Raw genomic sequence first — 7,500 nt, 5'->3', positions numbered from 1 at the left:
GACCATGGCTGCCTGCTCCTTTGGTTCACGATGTCCCCGCCGAAGGCGGCGTACTTTAAAGTGCTGCAGCTCGAGCGCACAAGGTGCGCGGGGAATTGTTAGCGGCGCCGTGGTTGTGCTGGCGGTGACCATGGCTGCCTGCTCCTTTGGTTCACGATGTCCCCGCCGAAGGCGGCGTACTTTAAAGTACTGCAGCTCGAGCGCACAAGGTGCGCGGGGAATTGTTAGCGGCGCCGTGGTTGTGCTGGCGGTGACCATGGCTGCCTGCTCCTTTGGTTCACGATGTCCCCGCCGAAGGCGGCGTACTTTAAAGTACTGCAGCTCGAGCGCACAAGGTGCGCGGGGAATTGTTAGCGGCGCCGTGCTTGTGCTGGCGGTGACCATGGCTGCCTGCTCCTTTGGTTCACGATGTCCCCGCCGAAGGCGGCGTACTTTAAAGTACTGCAGCTCGAGCGCACAAGGTGCGCGTGGAATTGTTAGCGGCGCCGTGGTTGTGCTGGCGGTGACCATGGCTGCCTGCTCCTTTGGTTCACGATGTCCCCGCCGAAGGCGGCGTACTTTAAAGTACTGCAGCTCGAGCGCACAAGGTGCGCGGGGAATTGTTAGCGGCGCCGTCGTTGTGCTGGCGGTGACCATGGCTGCCTGCTCCTTTGGTTCACGATGTCCCCGCCGAAGGCAGCGTACTTTAAAGTGCTGCAGCTCGAGCGCACCATGTGCGTGGGGAATTGTTAGCGGGGGCGTCGTTGTGCTGGGGGCTGACTGTCCCTAGTGGGTATAGGATAATGTTAATGTACGGGGATCGCTGGGCGGCACGGACTTGGAGGGCCGAAAAGGCCTGTTTCCGGCTGTATGTGTATGATATGATATGATATGATGCCTGCCTGCTCATTTGGTTCATGATGTCCACGCGGCAGGCGGAATATTTTAAAAGCACTGTTCTGTACGAAGTGCACAATGTCCGTTGGGGAAATGCAGCTGGGGGTCGGTCGACCGGCTGACGACGCCTGCCTGCCGATTTGGTTCACGATGTCCCCGCCGAAGGCGGCATACTTGAAAGTACCGCCGTTCGCGGCGCGCAATTTGCGGGGGGAGGAATTGTTAGTGCACGTCTGTGTGCTAGGTGACGATGCTTGCCGACTTGGTTCATGCCGTCCACGCCGAAGACGGCGCCGTTTAAAGTACTGCCGCTCGAGGTGCACAATTTGCGGGGGAATTGTTAATGGGCGTCGGCGTGCTGGGTGACGATGTGGAGATGTGGAACGCCGAGCCAGATCTATCTTATTTGTTTGCTTGGCCCACTGGACTTTGCATGGGCTTTGCAACACTGTGTGCTAGGTTAAATCACGGCCAATAGAGTGAGTGTTTTTAATGATCCTGATCTGATAAGGGGACTAGAGGTAAAAGAGCCGTTAGGAGGCAGTGATCACAACACGATAAGTTTTACTCTGCAAATGGAAAGGTAGAAGGGAAAATCGGAAGTGTCTGTATTACAGTATAGCAAAGGGGATTACAGAGGCATGAGGCGGGAGCTGGCCAAAATTGACTGGAAGGAGGCCCTAGCAGGGAAGACGGTAGAACAGCAATGGCAGGTATTCCAGGGAATAATGCAGAGGTTGCAGGATCAATTTATTCCAAAGAGGTGGAAAGACTCTAAGGGGAGTAAGAGACACCTGTGGCTGACAAGGGAAGTCAGGGACAGCATAAAAATTAAGGAGAGGAGGTATAACATAGCAAAGAAGAGTGGGAAGACAGAGGATTGGGACTCTTTTAAAGAGCAACAAAAGTTAACTAAAGAGGCAATGCGGGGAGAAAAGATGAGGTGCGAGGGTAAACTAGCCAATAATATAAAGGAGGATAGCAAAAGTTTTTTTAGGTACGTGAAGAGGGAAAAAATAGTCAAGGCAAATGTGGGTCCCTTGAAGACAGAAACGGGGGAATTTATTATGGGGAACAAAGAAATGGCAGACGAGTTAAACCGTTACTTTGGGTCTGTCTTCACTGAGGAAGATACACACAATCTCCCAAATGTTCTAGGGGCCGGAGAACCTAGGGTGATGGAGGAACTGAAGGAAATCCACATTAGGCAGGAAATGGTTTTGGGTAGACTGATGGGACTGAAGGCTGATAAATCCCCAGGGCCTGATGGTCTGCATCCCAGGGTACCTAAGGAGGTGGCTCTAGAAATAGTGGAAGCATTGGAGATCATTTTTCAATGTTCTATATAGATTCAGGATCAGTTCCTGTGGATTGGAGGATAGCAAATGTTATCCCACTTTTTAAGAAGGGAGGGAGAGAGAAAACGGGTAATTATAGACCAGTTAGTCTGACATCAGTGGTGGGGAAGATGCTGGAGTCAATTAGAAAAGACGAAATTGCTGAGCATTTGGATAGCAGTAACAGGATCATTGCGAGTCAGCATGGATTTACGAAGGGGAAATCATGCTTGACAAATCTACTGGAATGTTTTGAGGATGTAACTAGGAAAATTGACAGGGGAGAGTCAGTGGACGTGGTGTACCTCGACTTTCAGAAAGCCTTCGACAAGCTCCCACATAGGAGATTAGTGGGCAAAATTAGGGCACGTGGTATTGGGGGTAGGGTACTGACATGGATAGAAAATTGGTTGACAGACGGAAAGCAAAGAGTGGGTATAAATGGGTCCCTCTCGGAATGGCAGGCAGTGACCAGTGGGGTACCGCAAGGTTCGGTGCTGGGACCCCAGCTATTTACGATATGCATTAATGACTTAGACGGAGGGATTAAAAGTACCATTAGCAAATTTGCAGATGATACTAAGCTGGAGGGTAGTGTGAATTGTGAGGAAGATGCAATAAGGCTGCAGGATGACTTGGACAGGTTGTGTGAGTGGGCGGATACATGGCAGATGCAGTTTAATGTAGATAAGTGCGAGGTTATTCACTTTGGAAGTAAGAGTAGAAAGGCAGATTATTGTCTGAATGGTGTCAAGTTAGGAGGAGGGGGAGTTCAACGAGATCTGGATGTCCTAGTGCATCAGTCAATGAAAGGAAGCATGCAGGTACAGCAGGCAGTGAAGAAAGCCAATGGAATGTTGGCCTTCGTAACCAGAGGAGTTGAGTATAGGAGCAAAGAGGTCCTTCTACAGTTGTAGCGGGCCCTGGTGAGACCGCACCTGGAGTACTGTGTGCAGTTTTGGTCTCCAAATTTGAGGAAGGATATTCTTGCTATGGAGGGCGTGCAGCGTAGGTTCACTAGGTTAATTCCCGGAATGGCGGGACGGTCGTATGTTGAAAGGCTGGAGCGATTGGGCTTGTATACACTGGTATTTAGAAGAATGAGGGGGGATCTTATTGAAACATATACGATAATTAGGGGATTGGACACATTAGAGGCAGGAAACATGTTCCCAATGTTGGGGGAGTCCAGAACAAGGGGCCACCGTTTAAGAATAAGGGGTAGGCCATTTAGAACGGAGATGAGGAAGAACCTTTTCAGTCAGAGAGTGGTGAAGGTGTGGAATTCTCTGCCTCAGAAGGCAGTGGAGGCCAGTTCGTTGGATGCTTTCAAGAGAGAGCTGGATAGAGCTCTTAAGGATAACGGAGTGAGGGGGTATGGGGAGAAGGCAGGAACGGGGTACTGATTGAGAGTGATCAGCCATGATCGCATTGAATGGCGGTGCTGGCTCGAAGGGCTGAATGGCCGACTCCTGCACCTATTGTCTATTGTCTATTGTCTATAATCAACCACTTTATTTTGCCCGTCTTTGTGACTCCTCTTTGACACGTCGATCACCGCTGAGGCTGTTTTACCTGTTTCGCCTATGTACCGTAAGGTACACTCCTTACATTGAACTGCATACACCCCATTATTTCGCTCACGGGTTATCCTCTGTGCTATCCAGTCTCTCCTGTCACCCTGTTCTATGTTTTTGTCTATTACCCAGTGGGAGCAGGCCCCATATTGACATTAATTTGTAACCCTACTGCTCCCCTCGTCTGCTGGTTTTATCACCATCTCATGTTTATCCCTCAGCTCTGCCGTGGTCTCCCTCTCTTTTTTTCTGGTGAGGTTCGGCCTATCCTTTGTCATGGGCATATCCCAGGCTGTTTTAGTAACGTTCTTTTAAAACGTGTCGTGTTTGTTTGGCTTTACCCACGTTCCAGCATTAGAGGCCAATTTTTGCAATGTTTCCTGGGTGGGATTTGCCGGTTTTACAAATGGTGTCACTATCTCACCCTGCTTCCTGATACCCTTATGGGGTCGGCTCTGTTCTTGCAGAACCCTCGGGTGGTGCAGAGTCTGGGCCTTGTTATCAATATCTTGCCCTGCTTCCCGATACCCTTGCGGGTTCGGCTCTGTTCTTGCAGATCCCTCAGGTGGTGCAGAGTCTGGGCGGCATCGTCACCCAGCACACCGACGCCCACTGAAAATTACCCACGCACAGTGCGCGCCTGGAGCGGCAGTAGTTCAAACTACCCCTACCCCTACCCCTACCCCTACCGCTACCCCTACCCCTACCCCTAACCCTAACCCTAACCCTAACCCTAACCCTAACCCTAACCCTAACCCTAACCCTAACCCTAACCCTAACCCTAACCCTAACCCTAACCCTAACCCTAACCCTAACCCTAACCCTGACCCTGACCCTAATGCAGGCAGAGTTATTTATAAAGTGGCCCAGACTCTGCACCACCTGAGGGTTTTGTAACAGAACCAACCCCATAAGGGTTTCAGGAAGCAGGGCAAGATATTGATAACAAGGCGCAGACTCTGCACCACCTCAGGGTTCTGCAAGAACAGAGCCGACCCCATAAGGGCATCAGGAATCAGGGCAAGATATTGATAAAATGGCCCAGACTCTGCACCACCTGAGGGTTCTGCAAGAACAGAGCCGACCCCATAAGGGCATCAGGAAGCAGGGCAAGATATTGGTAACAAGGCCCACGGGGAAGGCGGCATACTTTGGGGTTATTTTGTAGTGAGTTTTGAAGGCATGTGCTAGTGTTACGCATACCGAGGGCGCGCAAAGTTCGGCGCGCCCGGGCCAAAACGCCTCTGCTGGCCGCGGCCGAGTCGGCCGACGGATTGCCACGGACTTGCTTGACGACCTGTCACTCTCCGTGCATCGGTTGCACGCCCGGTTCGTCCTTTCCATTTGTTTCATGATGTACACGCGGCAGGCGGAATATTTTAAAAGCACTGTTCTGTTCGAAGTGCACAATGGCCGTTGGGGCAATGCAACTGGGGGTCGGTCGACCGGCTGACGACGCCTGCCTGCCGATTTGGTTCACGATGTCCCCGCCGAAGGCGGCATACTTGAAAGTACTGCCGTTCGCGGCGCGCAATTTGCAGGGGGGAGGAATTGTTAGTGGACGTCTGTGTGCTGGGTGACGATGCTTGCCGACTTGGTTCATGCCGTCCACGCCGAAGACGGCGCCGTTTAAAGTACTGCCGCTCGAGGTGCACAATTTGCGGGGGAATTGTTATTGGGCGTCGGCGTGCTGGGTGACGATGTGGAGATGAGGAACGCCGAGCCAGATCTATCTTATTTGTTTGCTTGGGCCACTGGACTTTGCATGGGCTTGGCATCATTGTGTGCTACGTTAAATCACGGCCAATTGAGTGAGTATTTTTTATTCAACCACTCTATTTTGCCCGTCTTTGTGACTCCTCTATGACACGCCGATCACCGCTGACGTGTTAATCTGCGTGTTAGGTATCTCGGGGGTCAGTTGGACGGACAGATGTGTAAGGGTTTTGTTCGGAAGGATCGTTGAGTGTAAACGGTGAACGGGGGTTAAAGGCCCTGAGGTTTCAATCCTCTAAAGAATGTAAAAGGTCTGACGCGTTAGCTAGCAGCTAATGAGGTGAACCTAGCAGCTAATGAGGCTCTCTCTCTCTCACGGCCCCGGGACTCCCTCCCTCCCTCCTCCCTCTTGGAACCCTCCCTGCGTGGGGGGGGGGGGGGGGGGGGGGGGGGGCACGAAGAAAAAGAGGGTATAAGAAGAATCCAGTGGAAGGAGTAGGGACTGGGGGCGAGGTCAGACAGCCTATCCGGCTAATAAAGCATCATGAGGTTAGGTATAAACTCTGATGACTGCATAAACTCGCCCCTAATGGGGGGGGGGCACTCTCTCCCCCACCCCTCTCTCCCCAGTGCCACTCCCTCCGACCCCCCCCCCACTCTCTTCGTGTCGCTGGGCCCGCCCGGCACGGCCCCGAGGATCACTCCCCGCGCGGCAACGGGACACCGGGTCGCCGGGCCCGCAGGGTCGTCAGTCGGGCGGGGGGGGGGAGGGTGGCCATGCCAGCAGCAGGAGAGGTTTCCAACGAACCCGCGACCGCAGCAGGACCGCCCGCGGCAGACATTTGGACCCAGCGGGTCCGTTCGGGATGGTTGCCGGGCCCGCAGCAGAGGTTTCCTTCCACCCAACGGGGGGGGGGGGGGGGGGGCGGGGCTGCCCATCTTCCCGCTCGAAGCAACGGCCTCACCCTAACGGCCTCACCCTAACAACCCTCACCCTGACCCTAAACCGCTCGGTTCATGACTTCTCTCCGTTTGGTTCATGAATTCGCCATTTAGTTCACGACTTCTCCTGTTGGTTCCTGACTTCTACCTCGTGGTTCGTGATTCCGGCGGGTAGGTGGGGTGCCCGGATACTCTCGGCGAAAGGTGTTCAAGTGGCAACGGCGGTCCCGTAGATAAGACGGGTTCGGATGCTCGAGCGTGTCGAGTAAGCGCCGGATCGGCGCCGGGCGCCCCCGGCCGGCTGGCTTGCCCCCCCCCCCCCCCACCCCCCACCCCCTGGCGGCAGAAACGTGTATCGCGCCAGTGCCGCCGCTGAGGTCGAGATTGGCCGCCTCGACCGTTCGAAGCGTCGCAATTCCGGCGGGACTTCCGAACGCTCGTACCGCCAAGTCAGCCGCGACATTCGAGAATTGCACTAAGTCCGAAAGCTGGCGTCGCTTCTTTTTTGCCCGCCGCAGGTTAACGATTTGACGGCGGAAGTCGAGGAGGTCCGATGTGCGGCCTTCAGCGGGGCCGCGGCGCGCCTTTCCCGCCAGGCCTATCGGCCCGTCTCCCGCCGGCCAGAAAATGGCATTTCTTGTCCGGGCGGTCCCGATCACGGTTAACGACTTACCACCGGAAGTCTCTATGACCCCGCAGTTTGCGGCCCCGCGGCGGGCGTCAGTGCGACACGACCGGACGGACGACCGGGCCGACTCCCGCCGACCTCAAAACGGTTTGTTTTGCGCGAAGATGGAGGTGGCGTGCCCGGAGATTTTCGGGAACACGATTTTCAGAGACACTTAGAAAAGATTGTGTGGTGAGGTGCAAAAATGTCAGGGAAGAAACCGAAGGGACACAAAAAGATCGGTAAAAGTAGCGCGACTCTGGGCGAGAGTCGGCGGACTCATTGACGGACATTGGTAATACAGTGAGAGTATTTTTTGCACCGAGTTCGAAGTGTGTGCCGGGCAGGCACCGAACCCCACCGAGACTGGCCCAGGCTGTGTGTC

Source organism: Rhinoraja longicauda, unplaced genomic scaffold (genome assembly GCF_053455715.1).
Source record: "Rhinoraja longicauda isolate Sanriku21f unplaced genomic scaffold, sRhiLon1.1 Scf000078, whole genome shotgun sequence".
Taxonomy (NCBI): domain Eukaryota; kingdom Metazoa; phylum Chordata; class Chondrichthyes; order Rajiformes; family Arhynchobatidae; genus Rhinoraja; species Rhinoraja longicauda.
This window is presented reverse-complemented; position numbering follows the sequence as displayed.